We start from the raw sequence: 15,639 nt of genomic DNA, 5'->3' as shown, positions 1-15,639 counted from the left end.
CTGCCTCCTGGGTTCAAGTGATTCTCCTGCCTCTGCCTCCCGAGTAGCTGGGACTACAGGCGCGCGCCACTACGCCCAGCTAATTTTTGCATTTTTAGTAGAGACAGGGCTTCACCATGTTAGTCAAGATGGTTGGTCTCCATCTCTTCACCTCGTGATCTGCCCACCTCGGCCTCCCAAAGTGCTGGGATTACAGGCGTGAGCCACCGTGCCCGGCCAATACGAAAGTTTTAAACTTATTGTCACAGAAGTTCTCATGAACCTAATAATACTTAATTAACAAGTATTCTCAATAACATCCCCTTTTTTAACCATTATTAGTTGTAGATATTCACCTTCTAATCCCAGCAACATGACAAATACAAACAGCAATGGGTAGAGGCTGAAAGGCAATTTTCCATTATGCCACTAACTTAATCATCTCTGGACCTCAATATATTGTAAAAGAGGAGGGTAAGAGCAGTTGTTCTTTGATATTCCTTCCACAGTAAAACTACATGATCCAGGAAAACATTTGCTAATGTTAATGCATCTCCTACTCATTAATACAAGACTGTTCTGTATTAGAAGAAAAGCTAAAAAAAGAGAAAATATTTATCTGAAAAGAACAAGGAAATGAAAGTTAAGTAATGCTGAAAAATTCAAATTTCAATTTGAACACAGAGATCTAAACACTGATGTGTTTAAATATCCCTCCAATCAAGGAATTCTGTTAATGGCCAACACAAAACATTAGGTGTTTCAAAATCTTGTACTTCATTAGTTAATACCAACACAAAGTATGATATAATTGCAGCACAACTTTGTTAGAAATTGTAAGGCTTTTAAAAGTAATACATACCACTGCATTAATACTAATCAAGCTTTATCTTTCACCAATTCAAAAGTCTTAAGCTAGATTATAGCCTTATTATAAAACCGAGTTTTTTCTTAGCAAACCTACTAAAATGCAGTATTACTGCCACCAAGTTCCCTAGATACTTACACATGCCACTGACGGCAAACAGCCAGGTTTCCTTTCTTTGAGAAACTTTAGTTGTCTATTTTTTGAAACGTTTTCCTTCTTATGGGATCAAAAACTGTTTACAACTAAAGCAAACTACTGCAGGGAGGGAATACACAATTAAAACAAATCTACCATCCAGATGCAACAAGCGTGGAATTAGTCAGGACTGGACAGGATAGACAGTGGTGTTTTGATACTTCTGTTGAAAGTATTAACAAGACAGGACCATCATTCGCCCCCAATTATGTTTATCCCCTCGTTGAGTTTGATGATCACACAAAATCTCAAGTCTAAATATAAACGTTTTCATATTCAAAGTCAATATTACTTATACAGTTCAAGAAAACTTTTCCACTAATGTTGCTAAACCATAGATGGATCCCAACAAGAGTTGTCTGTAGAAGTCTCGTAACAAGTAACCTTTAGCTCCACCACCTAAGCTTCCAATCACTGAGAAGAGTCTGGGACAACTCATCTTCAGGTTCACGGGAGAAGTGGAGCACACCTGCTTTCCTCTGGCAGAGTCACTTCCCAGGGACACAAAGGCCAGAGAATCAGACCTGGAGAGGCAAAAAGCTTTAGCTGGACACCCACCAAGCCCTGGCAACCCAAACACTTCGAGCGATTTACCTCTTGCTGTTACTTCCCAGGCACCTAGTCGCATAAGATCTTGCAGGACGGGGGGAAGGAAGGGCTATGCGGTCCTGTCCCAAGTAAGGGGAGGGGTGTGTACAGTAAATGCCGGAGCCGGCGTTTCTGGCCACAACCGAGCAGCCTCAACGAGAGGGGTTGGTGACCGCTCTCGGCCCGCCCCGTTACTCAGTGCATTGCAATGGCGACCGCCAGGCTCCCCAAGCCGCCTGATCTCGGCCCCTTCCCCCTACTGCTCACTGGCTGCTCGGCTTCATGTGACTAAACAAAACCCCCAAGTCTAGTGCCCAGCTCAGCCCCTTTGTGTCCGCTACCGGATCCTCCGACGCCGCAGCGGAAAGGCCCCCCCATCCCTCCGCCGAGTCCCGCCCCGCGGCGGCGGCCGCCGCTCACCTCAGGCTCCGTGGCCCCCAGCGACCGCTGCGGCCGCCGCCTCCCCGAACCCGGGGCCCGGGCTCCTTGTGTAGCACCAACTCCGCCTCCTCGGCCGCCGCCGCCATCTTAGCCTGTGCGGCAAAATGCGTCCTTTTGGATGGTTGGGACCCAGCCTAGGGCGTAGCTCCCCGGGCTCGAGAGCCGGAGGCCGGGTCCCCCAAGTTCTTCCGCCACCCTCAGTCCCGCCGCTGCCACAGCCCAGAGGCCCGAAACCCACTCGGGTCCCGGCGAATCTGACCAAATAACCCCTGAAACTCACAGTTTGGTGCCGTGTGCGTCAAACCGGGGCGACGTTGGGAGCGCGCGGCGTCCCCGCGTCACACGCCGTTCTGTACGCTACTCGGCTCCAGCGGCCCCCCTCCGCTCCCCGCTTTTCGCCTCCAGCCCCGGTTCCCACGGCGCAGGCGCGCTGCTTTCCCGCCTCTGCCGGGCTGCGGGCCGCGGGGGTGGCCAGCGAGGAGCTCCCGGAAAGCTTCGCACTGGTGGAGCGTCTGGGCCAATTAGACAAACGGGGGCAGCGGAAACAGTGCACCACTGTTCTCGGGTGCCAGAAACCAAACAAGGTCACCTCCCCCAGCGCTGACCTAATCACTCCCAAGGAGGTTCCCGCCCCAAAGTAGGCACGCTCCAAATATGGTGGTGCCCAAACTCTGCAAGACCCAAGCACTAGGCATGCCTAGGCCCTTTAAGGTGGAACAGGCCCAGGTTTGAGTTCCATGATCACGAGCTTGCAAAAATCTCTGTTATTTCTTCCTGTTGAGGAAAACAGCCGAAGAATGCAATATTTGCCAATCACAACTGTGGAGTAATGGCAGAGGGAAGGTTTTAGGATCTTAAGGGGGCAGATTGTTGGGAGTTGCTTGATGGCCAGGCAGAGCATCAAGTGTGACATCTCAGTTACCCGGACAGCCTGCCCTAAAAGGTGGCCGAGGTTTGCTCCAGTTTGACTCTCTGAGGATACTCTCTCCCTGCCTTACTGAAAGTGTCATGGTTCTACGAATTAAAGTTACATAAGAAGCACCTAAGATGCTGGTTAACCCTTCAGAGAATCAGTCCTGAGAGGGTTCTGGAAATTTTCATTTTTAACAAGCCTTCACCACAGGATCCTGGGGGCAGAGAAACACTGAGTGGGCTATTATTTTGGTTTTCGACTGAGCCAACAAGAAACTGCTAACGTGTTTAAGATTAACCAAGAGTTCTTGAGAAATCTACTGGTCCCACCTTAATTATTTGGCTTCTCTGAACCTCTGTTTACTCATTAAAAATAAAAAAGTTTTCTTTAGTTGTACAGTTGTCATTACTGTGGCCCTCCAAACCCTCAAGATGTTATTGACATTCAGAAGAATATACCATAACTGCATTTATTTGAGAAGAATGAGAAACATTCTCTTTCCTATAGAATGATGCCTTCGGCAACAGCAAACAGAGATTCCAAACAACAAATATTTGACTAAACACATTAATTGCTTTATTACTTAATAGCTAACACTTGAGCGCTTACTGTGTACCAGACATTGTTCTAACTTGTTTGATTTCATTATAACCCAATGAGACAAAGAGAAGTAAGGTGATTTTCTCAAAATCACACAGTTCTTTGGGTTCTTTATCCCAGCTACTCAGAAGGCTGAGGCAGGAGAAGGGCGTGAACCAGCGAGGTGGAGCTTGCAGTGAGCCGAGATCTCGCCGCAGCACTCCAGCCTGGGAGACAGAGAGAGACTCCGTCTCAAAAAAAAAAAAGAAAAAAAAGAAAATGCAAATCTTCCTTTTTTATTTATATGAATGTGTAGACAATAAAATATAAATACGTATACATTTGCAGTCAATGGGGAAGGGGTGCACTTTGGATCATTTCATTTGCAGAATCCATTAAAGTTGGACATTCTCAGTTTACTATTGGACTTAGAACAAAAATATTATGCACTATGGAAATTCTCACATTATATCACTGTAAAAGCAGTTACTAAGAAAATAACTGTCATAAATGTGCACCACTGACTAACGCGCAGACAAAACACACAAGCAAATAGAACCACTCAGAACTCAGCCATGATCAGAAACGTGTCTCACTAATGAAGCTGCTTTTTACACTAGAACTCAGCAACTGAAGTGTAATACTGTGGAAGTCATAATAGCAGTAAAAGTAATCACAGTAATTATAATAGCAGAAGTAGTAATAGTTGATGAAACGCTGTACAAACAAAATAGATCTCAAAAACTGTCTATGAATAGGAGAAACATAATGACAGAAAACTTGAATAAAGTAATGCAAAAAGAAAAAAAAAATACACGTAAGGTCTCTGTTGAGCCGCAGACGCGGGTCTCTGTTCTGCAGGATGTGGTTTGTAAAAGTTATTAAGAATAAGGCCTACTTTAAGAGATACCAAGTGAAATTTAGAAGATGACAGAGGGTAAAACTGATTACTATGCTCGGAAACGCTTGGTGATACAGGATAAAAATAAATACAACACACCCAAATACAGGATGATAGTTCGTGTAACAAACAGAGATATCATTTGTCAGATTGCTTATGCCCGTATAGAGGGAGATATGATAGTCTGCACGGCATATGCACACGAACTGCCAAAATACAGTGTGAAGGTTGACCTGACAAATTAATGCTGCAGCGTATTGTACTGGCCTGCTGCTGGCCCGCAGGCTTCTCAATAGGTTTGGCATGGACAAGATCTATGAAGGCCAAGTGGAGGCGACTGGCGATAACTACAATGTGGTAAGCATTGATGGTCAGCCAGGTGCCTTTACCTGCAATTAGGATGCAGGTCTTGCCAGAACTATCACTGGCAATAAAGGTTTTGGTGCCCTGAAGGGAGCTGTGCATGAAGGCTTGTCTATCCCTCACAGTACTAAATGATTCCTTGGTTATGATTCTGAAAGCAACAAATGTAATGCAGAAGTACACCAGAAGCACATCATGGGCCAGAATGTTTCAGATTACATGTGCTACTTAACGGAATAAGATGAAGATGCTTCAAGAAACAGTTCTCTCAATACATAAAGAACAGCGTAACTCCAGGCATGATGGAGGAGTTGTATGAGAAAGCTCGTGCTGCTATATGAGAGAGTCTAGTCTATGAAAAGAAGCCCAAGAAAGAAGTTGAAAAGAAGAGGTGGAACCATCCCAAAATGTCCCTTGCTCAGAAGAAAGATTGGGTAGCTCAATGAAGGCAAACTTCCTCAGAGTTCAGGAGTGAGCTGCTGAGAGCTAAACCAAACAATTTTCTATGAGGATTTTTCAGATAAAGACAATAAACTTATGGACAGAAAAAAAAAAAAAAATACAGGTACTGGAAAAATCCAAAGACGAGTTATGTGGCTCAATGCCAAAATATTTAAGGAAATCGCAGTTGAGAATGAAAGTCAAGATGTGGAAAACAGTTTGACTCTGGGAGAAAATTCATAATACATTGTGAATAAAATGATGCTCCAATGAATACACCTGGTAAATGTTTTAAAGAAAGACAAAGCAAGATGCTGCTACTGGTTTTTGTTGTTGCTGTTATTTTGAAACTTTTATTTTAGGTTCAGGAGTACACATGCAGGTTTGTTATACAGGTAAACTCATGTCACAGGGGTTTTGAACAGATTATCTCGTGACCCAGTTACTTAGCCTAGTACCCAGTAGTTATTTTTTTCTGATCCTCTCTCTCCTCCCACCTTCCACCCTCAGGTGGGCCCTAGTGTGTGTTGTTCCCTCCCTTGTGTCCCTGTGTTCTTATCATTTAGTTCCCACTTATAAGAGAACATGCAGCATTTGGTTTTCTATTCCTGAATTAGTTTGCTAAGGATAATGGCCTCCAGCTCCATCCGTATTCCTGCAAAGGATGTGATCTCATTCTTTTCATGGCTGCATAGTATTCCGTGGTGTATACATACCACATTTTCTTTATCCAGTCTACCACTGATGGGCATTTAGGTTGATTCCAAGTCTTGGCTATTGTGAGGGGTACTTCAATGAGCATACATATGCATGTGTCTTTATGATAGAATGATTTATATTCCTTTGGGCACATACCTAGTGATAGGATTGCTGGGTTGAATGGTAGTTCTGTTTTCAGCTTTTTAAGAAATTGTCACACTGTTTTCCACAACAGTTGAACCAATTTATATTCCCACCAACAGTGTATTTGTGTTCTCTTTTCTCTGCAACCTCACCAGCATCTGTTATTTTTTGACTTTTTAATAATGTGGTTACTGTTAATATGTTAAAATCTGACCATATTTTACACAGTATATGAATCCATTAGTTATTACCAGATTACCAGTGAATGGAATTACCTGATAAAAAACATAAAGTAAGTTGTGGTCTCAAATGACTTGCTCAAAAACAAAATGCAATTCAGTGTTGAATAAAAACAAATAATTCCCCTCATTCCAATACTTCATAATTCCAACCAACAAGAAAGAAATGAAACATTAATCTACTACTAATAAAGTCAAGTCAAGTGTGGATTTTGCTCAGTATCCCACTAGTTCTGGATCAACCTCCTAATACCAAAACTGTAAAGCAAGTCACTCTTGTGGAACTGCAAATAGTTTAGTATGTTTGTTCATTGGAGTGGGGGTAGGGAGGATGTGTGGAGTAGAAAGAGAGATGATGTAAAGAGCAACCAAGTTTTGTACTTATTTTTGTCCCATGCTGACCTGAGCACAGAGCTTTACACATAACAGGTATGCAATAAATAATTCCATTCAGTTCAACTAACATTCATTGATCGTTTACTCTATGCAAGGTACTGTACTAGGCACTGTCAGAAAATGATGAGTAAAACAGTTCCTTGAAGCTATTCAATAGCTTTTATACTTCAAGGAAAGAGCTAGACAAAAAGGTACAATCAACTCTCAATTTACCAGGGAATGGAGGAGATAAGGAAATAGATAATAAAGTTCTCCAAATCTCAATTAAAACAAAGCCTCGTAAAACATAGTACAAAATAGATTTAGTATACACATATTTAATGAAAATTATATCTAATATTCAAGAACACATTTGCTATGCTACTCAGCGTATCATTATGCATGCCCCCTGAAGGATGTGAAGGTAAATAGAACACACTCAGCTCTCAAATATTTTATGGTGAAATGGATCAAAAGTTGCGAGTTCACATGCACATGAAACTTGCATGTTAAAACTGACAAAGAAAGAGATCAGCTCATTGTTCAACTGGTGCCTCACCTAGTGTTGATGATGCTGTGGTATTATTTTCCTCCAGAGTTTGGCTCTTAGCTTTGCAGGCTGAGAATCAGTTGAACTGGAGTTGATCAAGCTCAGTTAGATGAAACGTATAAGAGATTAATGAGTAAATCAAATGCTGATATATTAATTTACAATAAAAGTTTTGACTGCCAAGCATAATGGAATACCTAAGCAGACCGGTCAGCACATTCCCTCTTTGTAGAGAAGGATGCTAGGAACACCAATTTATTTGCTTGACGAGCATAGAATTAGATAAATATGATCTCAGCAGATGGGATCATGAAACTTTGATAGCAAACTGTACTCCGCTGTGATGATGTACCTCTCAAGGGAATTTGGACTCTTTAGTCTGCTTTCACCCCAGGACAATAACTCTTTTAAGAGTTAAAGTATTTCTTTTAAGATGTATAACATACAAACCACAAGAAGATGAAGTATTTATAATTCATATTTCATCAATTCAATGACACTTTCTAAAAAATGTTGTAACATTTCAAATTGTGTCTTACAATCATAATTTGTAATTAGCAGTTTTTTCTTTCGTAGGGGTTCATAAAATAATGGCACACCTTTCAGTGGTATCTTAGAATCTAATGGAATACGATAATTGCATGACATTTCTTTAAACTCCCTTACTTCTGTTTTGGTAAATTGACTTTCATCAAGTTAGTAGTTGCCCCACTACATCATTACTTAGAGAGTTTAAGTTCAAAAACTATGTCAAGCTTTATTTTCCTCAATTCATATTCTGATCAGGCTGTCTTAATTGAGCTAAGTTCCCAAGGGATAGAGGACACTGGAGGATACTTCATCCGCAAATGTATTCTTAGCTTCTAAAGTAACCCAGACTTGGCTGTGTGCAGTGGCTCACACCTGTAATCCCAGCACTTTGGGAAGCCGAGGTGGGCAAATCACCTGAGGTCAGGAGTTCAAGACCAGCCTGGCCAACATGGTGAAACCCTGTCTCTACTAAAAATATAAAAATTAGCCAGGTGTGGTAGCGGGCGCCTGTAATCCCAGCTACTCAGGAGGCTGAGGCAGGAGACTCACTGGAACCCGGAGGCAGAGGTTGCAGTGAGCTGAGATTGTACCACTGTACTGCAGCCTGGGCAACAGAGTAAGACTCCGTCTCCAAAAATAAAAAATAAAGTAACCCAGATTTCACTGGGTTTTGTCATCCCTTTTTACTGCAGGACCCTTAAAATGCCTGCAAAGTCTCTTAAGGGGGCATTTGTACTTAGGAACAGGTCCTGTTAGCTACCTCATTCCCTGTCTGATTTGGCAAGCCATCTGCTGTGGCTACTGATGAGCCTTCTGATGGCAACAACTGCGTTCCACATGGCAGCACCATTTTATTGCCAGGCACCAATATGGCCATAGCTAACAATCTAGAATACATACGGTACTAAGTAAGCCATTATTGGAGTCTCTAGTCAAGGCTTTTAGTTTTATGGACTATTTTCTAAATATTTACTTAATATGTGTTGGGCTCTATAATAGTCACTGTAGAGACTACAGAGAAAAATCCACAGGGTCACTATGTATAGTTGTGGAGTTTGTGCACAGTACAAAGATGCCAAGTAGGTGAATGGAGGCTGAAACTCAACCTGTTCCTTACCCACCAGCTCATGCCCCCTAGTGCAGGGCTGAATCCATCTGCAAGAAAGAGTACCATTTTCTTCTGACAAAGATACTTCTTCTTTAAAGCAATCCTTGACCCCATGAGTCTGTATCAGCCTGTTTCTAATTCTTCTGCGCAGTTACCTTTCCCAATCCCTCTGCCCAGAGACAGTCTTTCCCTAGTCCCTCTGCTCTACTTCACATGGAGAGAATTGATATGCTACTGGGCCCTAATTACTCATTCTGCATCTTCAAGGAGCTTACAGTCTAATGAGGGGAGATAAAGGAAAAACCATTGTGACACATGTGATAAGGGTGGGCTAAAAGTAAGCATCCAGTAGGACCTGGAGAACACTAAAAGGGAGTCCTAACCCAGTCTAGTGGACCAGGGAAGGCTTCTGGAGGATGCCTTCTCTGCCTAGAACCATCTTCCCACTCCTTCACCTGGACTAATTCCTACTCATTCTTCAAGTTTCAGTTAAATATACCTTTGCTTAATTTCCTTAGTTTTGGATAACTAATATCAACAATCCTTTGCTCAATTTTATAGGTTACCCAAATGTAGGTAAATTTGTGATTGTCTATTATGTATACATACTATATATGTATATATAGATGATTTTTATATAAACGCATATATTTGTCTATGCATATATAATCTACACGTATGTGTGTGTAAATAGATAACCACAATATATGCATATATAAATGCAAATATTTATATATACATATATGACATGTGTGTATATAATATATATAAATTACATATATACACATGTTTATATTATGTATGTATATTTATATATAAATATACATAAGTGTGTGTACATATATTTACATATATACTTTCCTTCTTGGCATATGCCTGCCTGTACATTCATTTTTTTATTTTTTATTTTTATATTTTTGAGATGGAGTCTCACTCTGTCGCCCAGGCTAGAGTGCAATGGCGCAATCTCAGCTCACTGCAACCTCTGCCTCCTGGGTTCAAGCAATTCTCCTGCCTCAGCCTCCAGATTAGCTAGGATTACAGGTGTGCACCACCATGCCCAGGTAATTTTTGTATTTTCAGTAGAGACAGGGTTTCACCGTGTTGGCCAGGCTCGTCTTGAACTCCTGACCTCAAGTGATCCACCCGCCTCGGCCTCCCAAAGTGCTGGGATTACAGGCATGAGCCATAATGCCCAGCCCCGCCTGCATTTTAAATTCACCGTTGTGGGCCTGCCTTGATCCTTCAGCAGTCCTAATTAATGTAATTGGCTGATTGGATTCTCCTGGGCTTCTGTCAGAGCTACTTTCCCTCACCCTCTTACCTCATACTCACAAAGCACTCAGTGCTTCCTCTTTTGTTATACTTATCTCATGTGTACATAAACCCCACTATAACGGAACAAATAGAATCTAAAAATTCAGTTTCACAAATTACAAGGTCATATTATTAGGAGATTAATGAAATGACTCGAGTGATCCCGCATAGTTTGCTGGAGAGCACCGTGTCTGGCTGTGTGACCAAAATCCATCCTGGTCTCAGCTAGAATTCGGAGCAGTCTGCTGGTACTTGACTTCTCCAGCTTAAATAAATATACCAGGGATAATTCTAGGCTCCATGACTAGCTGAGAATTCCAGAATCGTAGCACTGATTCCAGGAATCACTGGGATTTTTGACAGCCATTTGATCTAATATAGGCAGATTGGGTTGGGAGAATACTGGGAATGCAGGGGCCCACTTCACCTTGTCTTCCCCTCCAAGATCAGAACTTTAGCCCACCACATTGAAAATGGGAATTGGGGAGAGGGCAGGATTAATAGCCAGATGTATTAAAATTGGTTTTGCATTGTCAGGGAACATAATTTCACCATGTTATTTCTACATGATTGTACATGTGGATTTTACTATAATTACTTGTGTAATGACTACCTCCTCCTCCAGACTCTATACTACATGAAGATAAGGGCCCTATTAATCTTGCTTCTTACAGTGCAGTGCATTTCTTAGCTCATATTAGTTGCTTAATAAAAATTTGTTAAATTAAATTGATGTCATATCTAAGAGAAAACATAAAATACTTTTTTTCCCTTTTTTTAAAGGTAGCTTCTATCTCTGTTACCCAGGCTGGAGTGCAGTGGCATGATCACAGCTCAGTGCAGCTTCGACCTCCCAGGTTCAATCAATCCTCATGACAGCCTCCTGAGTCACTGGGACTGTAGGCACACACCACCACACCCAGCTAATTTTTAAATTTTTCTGTAGGGTTGGGGTTTTGCCATGTTGCCTAGGCTGGACTTGAACTCCTAGGCTCAACTGATCTACTCACCTAGACCTCCCAAAGTGCTGGGATTACAGGCGTGAGCCACTGAGCCTGGTGAAGATCTAAAAGACTTTTAAAAGCTAGTTGGGGGGAAAGAGTAGGGGTAAATACATTCTTTGCAGAGAGAAACATGAAAAAAGTCTAAGAAGTACAAGAGAGTATGCCATGTTTAGGGAATGGTAAGTAATTCACAAAACTAGAGCATATATGCAAGAAGTGGTAAGAGTAAGCATAGTAAGAAATGAAACTGGAAAGAGAAGCAGAAGTTGGATTGCTAAGAACAAGGAACTTGGACTTGATCCTAAGGGCAGTGGGAATCCATTGAGGGATCTTAAAAGGAAATTAAATGATAAAATTTGCCCTTTTGAGATATATACAATTTATTGAAGAGGTAAAACTGGATGCAGAGAGAAGAGTAGGCTATTTATGCAGTTTGTACCTGCATAATCATGGCATATGTTACAGGAAGCTGCCCTGCCCTCAGCTTGCATGGAGAGGTAGTGCTCAGCAGTCCTGCTTTGCACTCTACAAAACTTCTCTCCCCAACACTTAGCTGCAGCTGACTGGACACTGGATGGGCACCTGATCCAAAGGAAACTAATCCATAGTCTGGCAGGTGATCTATGACATGGCCAGCGTGGAAAATAGTGATCAAGATAGTGTGGTATTGACATTAAGATAGGCAAATAGATCAATAAAAGAAAATAGAGGGTCCAGAAACAGACCCACAATTACGTGGTCAATTAAACTTCAGTAAAGGTGCAAAGGCAATTCAGTAGAGAAAGGATAGTCTTTTCAACAAATGATACTGGAAAAATTAAATATCCATATGTAAGAAATTGAAATTTGATTCATATACTAAAATTAACTCGAAACGACTTATAGACCTAATCTGAAACCTAGACCAAAAAATATTTAGGAGCAAATCTTTGTGAGCTTGGGCTACGCAAAAATTTTTGAGAAATGACACCAAAAGCACAATTCATGAAAGAAAAGGTTGATAAAATCAACTTCGAAATTTAGAATTTTTGCTCCTTGAAAGAGTCAGAGAGTGAAAGGACAACCCCAGACTAGGAAAAAGTATTTGCAAATTACACAACTGATAAGGGACTTGTATCCATAATATATAAAGAATTCTCAAAACACAGTAAGTAAATATATAACCTGATAAAAAAAAATGGACAAAAGCATGAACAGGCACTTCGCCAAAAAAAAATAATGATGTCAAAAAAAGCACATGAAAAATACTCATTAGTCATTAGAGAAATGTAAATTAAAACTCCAAATGAGATATCATTACACATCTGAGTGAGAATGGCTAAAAATAATAAGACCAACGATATCAATTGTCGGCAAGGATGTATAACAACTAGAACTCTATCATACTGCTTATGGGAATGTAAAATAGTACAACCACTTTAGGAAAAAGCTTGGCAGTTTCTTTACAAGTTAAAAATACACACCCTATAATGAACGTGATTCATCCCTTTTACTGCTAAGTATTAACTCAAGATAAAAGAAATACACATGCACACAAAGACTTCTACAGGAATTTTTATAGCAGCTTTATTGGTAACAGTCAAAAACTGGAAACAACATGAATGCCCATCAATAGATTAACATGTAAAGCCAGCCTACCAAACAGAATACATGCTGTGTGGTTGTCTTTATACAAAACCCTAGAAAATGCAACTAATCTGCAGTGACAGATGACAAATCAGTGGTTGCCTGTTGTGGAGGAAGAAGAGGCAGGTATGAGGGTAAGGGTTTTATATTAGGAAATAAGGAATTGTTTGGGCGTGATATGTTTATTTTCTTGATTATGGTGATGGATTGACTGCTGTTACTTGATTTCTCCAGCTTAAATAAATATACAGGGAATAATTCTAGGCTCTGTGACTAGCTGGAAATTCCAGAATCGTAGCACTGATTCCAGGAATCTCTGGGATTCTTAACAGCCATTTGATATGTCTAATACAGGCAGATATATGTGCAGATACATATATATGTGTATATATATGTATACACATATACAAGTGTAGCTACATGTCCAAACTTATGAAATTGTGCGCTTTAAATAGTACTATTTATTGTTACAATATACAATAGTTTGAATAAAATTCTTTAAAATTTTTTTAAAGAGAGAGAATGGAACGACAGAGTTTCTTGTAGTGGTGGAAGAGGAAGAATATTCAGAGTACACTTGGACAGACAGATAACACTCCCGTTTTACATATTTCAACATGGGGTATCCAGCAGATGAGCTATTTCTTTGCTCAAATGCTGTCTATTTTATTGGTAAGATTGGCAGCAAAGCTTTCCACATAAATGACCTAAAATAGATTGGCAGAAGGCTTGAAGAAGGTGGAGTAGGTTTGAAATAGCTGCTGGAGAACCCAGACCCAGAACTCTTGGCATTTGAATAGAGCTGGAGGTTTTGTTGATATTGGGGATCAAGAATCTATGGTAATACAACTTCCATATCATTGTGTAATTTTTCTCTAGCACATGTCAATAGTACAGGCAGACAGATACAGTCCTCTTTTTTCTCTGAACACATCTCATCTCCCAGAAGTTTCTTTAATCTCTTGAGCACTCAGATTTCTATGGCATCTGCTCCACCATTTTGTCAGACATGCCAAGACATTTTTCACCCATTCATTCAACAGCTATCTATTGAGACCCTTTAACTCAGGTGTGAGGTGTCAAATGGCACTGAATATACAATAGTCCAAATATACATGATCCATGCTTTCAGGTTTACATGTCTGAATATGCAACGTCCTCCCACAGGCTCTAACACTGATCACTTGCAGACCTCAGAGGACTGTGCACTTCCCAAGCATAGGTGACTCATATCAGCCACACATCACTTGACCATTAATAATCAAGGTGGCCTCATTGCAAGTGTCCATTTTCAAGCTTGACCCATGTCACGTTCCTCCTTTTTATTGTGGAGATATATATATGTACACATATAATTTTTTTCCAAGACAGAGTCTTGCTCTGTTGCCCAAGTTGGAGTGCAGTGGTGCGATCTCGGCTCACTGCAACCTCTGCCTCCCGAGTTCAAGCAATTCTCCTTACTCAGCCTCCCGAGTAACTGGGACTACAACCATGCACCACCACACATGGCTAATTTTTGTATTTTTAGTAGAGACGGGGTTTCACCATTTTGGCCAGGCTAGTCTCAAACTCCTGACCTCGTCCTCTGCCCACCTCAGCCTCCCAAAATGCTAGGATTACAGGCTTGAGCCACTGCACCCAGCCTACTGTGGTTATTAAATGTTGGGAGAGGTGTGTGGCCAACACTGAATTCGTAGGATCTATAACTAGAGACCTGAGGGCCCAAGGAAATGTTCACAGTTATCTAGTATGCTGTCAGATAATAGGTTTAGGTATTTTCTTTCTTTGAAATTCAATAAACTTTCACAATGACTTTTCATTAAAGATGAATGCTAAATTGCTATCTCACCCACAGTTTGGATAACAGATTATTAGAAAATCTGTACATATTAAATAATGTATCATGTTGCATCAAATGGAAGTGTATCTCTTTATCCTCTTTAAAGAGATACATCAGATACATAATACTCAAATATCTGCAGTTGTGTGCTTACACACACACACACACACACACACACACACACACCCCAGGCAGGGGAAGAAAGAGAGAATGTAAAGATAGGAATCACATTTGCTTTAAGGGGAGATAGAAATGTAAAAGTTTCTTTCTACCATTATGTCTGTTTTGAGTATACTAGGAAATCCCATATGAAATTATGATTCTGGGATAGAATATTCTGTCTTTGAGGGCACCACCAGAAGAGAATACTAAACAGTAATAAAGAGGAAAAGACAGACATATACATGTTCTTTTCTCTTCTGTTGTTAGCCTAAAAAAAAATTAAAATGTGCACGAATGCATATGGGATATTTCTTTTAGTGAAAAGACGAAAAAACCAAATGCCTAAAGGTTGGGAATAGAAATTGATGAGTTTGGCAGTAGGCTTTGGAAATGAGCAGTGATAACCAATCTGACTAATGTGAAAAAAATGTTGCAAAGAAGCACTAGAAACAAAAAAAGCAGAGGGGTGGAGCAAGATGGCCGAATAGGAACAGCTCCAGTCTCCAGCTCCCAGCGCCAGCGACACAGAAGACAGGTGATTTCTGCATTATCAACTGAGGTACTGGGTTCATCTCACTGGGGAGTGCCAGGCAATCGGTGCTGGTCAGCTGTTGCAGCCTGTCCAGCGAGAGCTGAAGCAGGGGGAGGCATCGCTTCACCTGGGAAGCCCAAGGGGGAAAGGAATCGCTTTTCCTAGCCAGGGGAACTGAGACACACAACACCTGGAAAATCGGGTAACTCCCACCCCAATACTGCGCTTTAAGCAAACGGACACA

The 15,639-nt window shown here is 41.1% G+C and overlaps 1 protein-coding gene and 1 pseudogene across 6 annotated transcripts in view; one reads left to right on the top strand and one right to left on the bottom strand.

Moving 5' to 3' along the window:
- ZNF644 (zinc finger protein 644) overlaps nt 1-2,726 on the bottom strand; it is a 101,047-nt gene extending 98,321 nt beyond the window's left edge. The window contains exons 1-2 of one of the 6 annotated variants that reach the window (XM_011995580.1): nt 2,352-2,628; nt 2,051-2,163 (exon numbers count right to left, since the gene is read on the bottom strand). The gene's annotated coding sequence lies outside the window, so the exon portion shown is untranslated. Of the gene's footprint in view, nt 1-335; nt 1,567-1,636; nt 1,875-2,050 lie in introns of those variants that run through there. The other 5 variants (XM_011995575.1, XM_011995577.1, XM_011995576.1 and 2 more) reach the window with 5 other exon arrangements.
- Nucleotides 2,727-4,389: 1,663 nt separating this feature from the next.
- On the top strand, nt 4,390-5,104 carry LOC105550620 (annotated as a pseudogene).
- The last annotated feature ends 10,535 nt before the right edge of the window (nt 5,105-15,639 follow it).

The sequence above is a fragment of the Mandrillus leucophaeus genome, unplaced genomic scaffold (genome assembly GCF_000951045.1).
Source record: "Mandrillus leucophaeus isolate KB7577 unplaced genomic scaffold, Mleu.le_1.0 Scaffold492, whole genome shotgun sequence".
Classification (NCBI taxonomy): domain Eukaryota; kingdom Metazoa; phylum Chordata; class Mammalia; order Primates; family Cercopithecidae; genus Mandrillus; species Mandrillus leucophaeus.
This window is presented reverse-complemented; position numbering and strand designations above follow the sequence as displayed.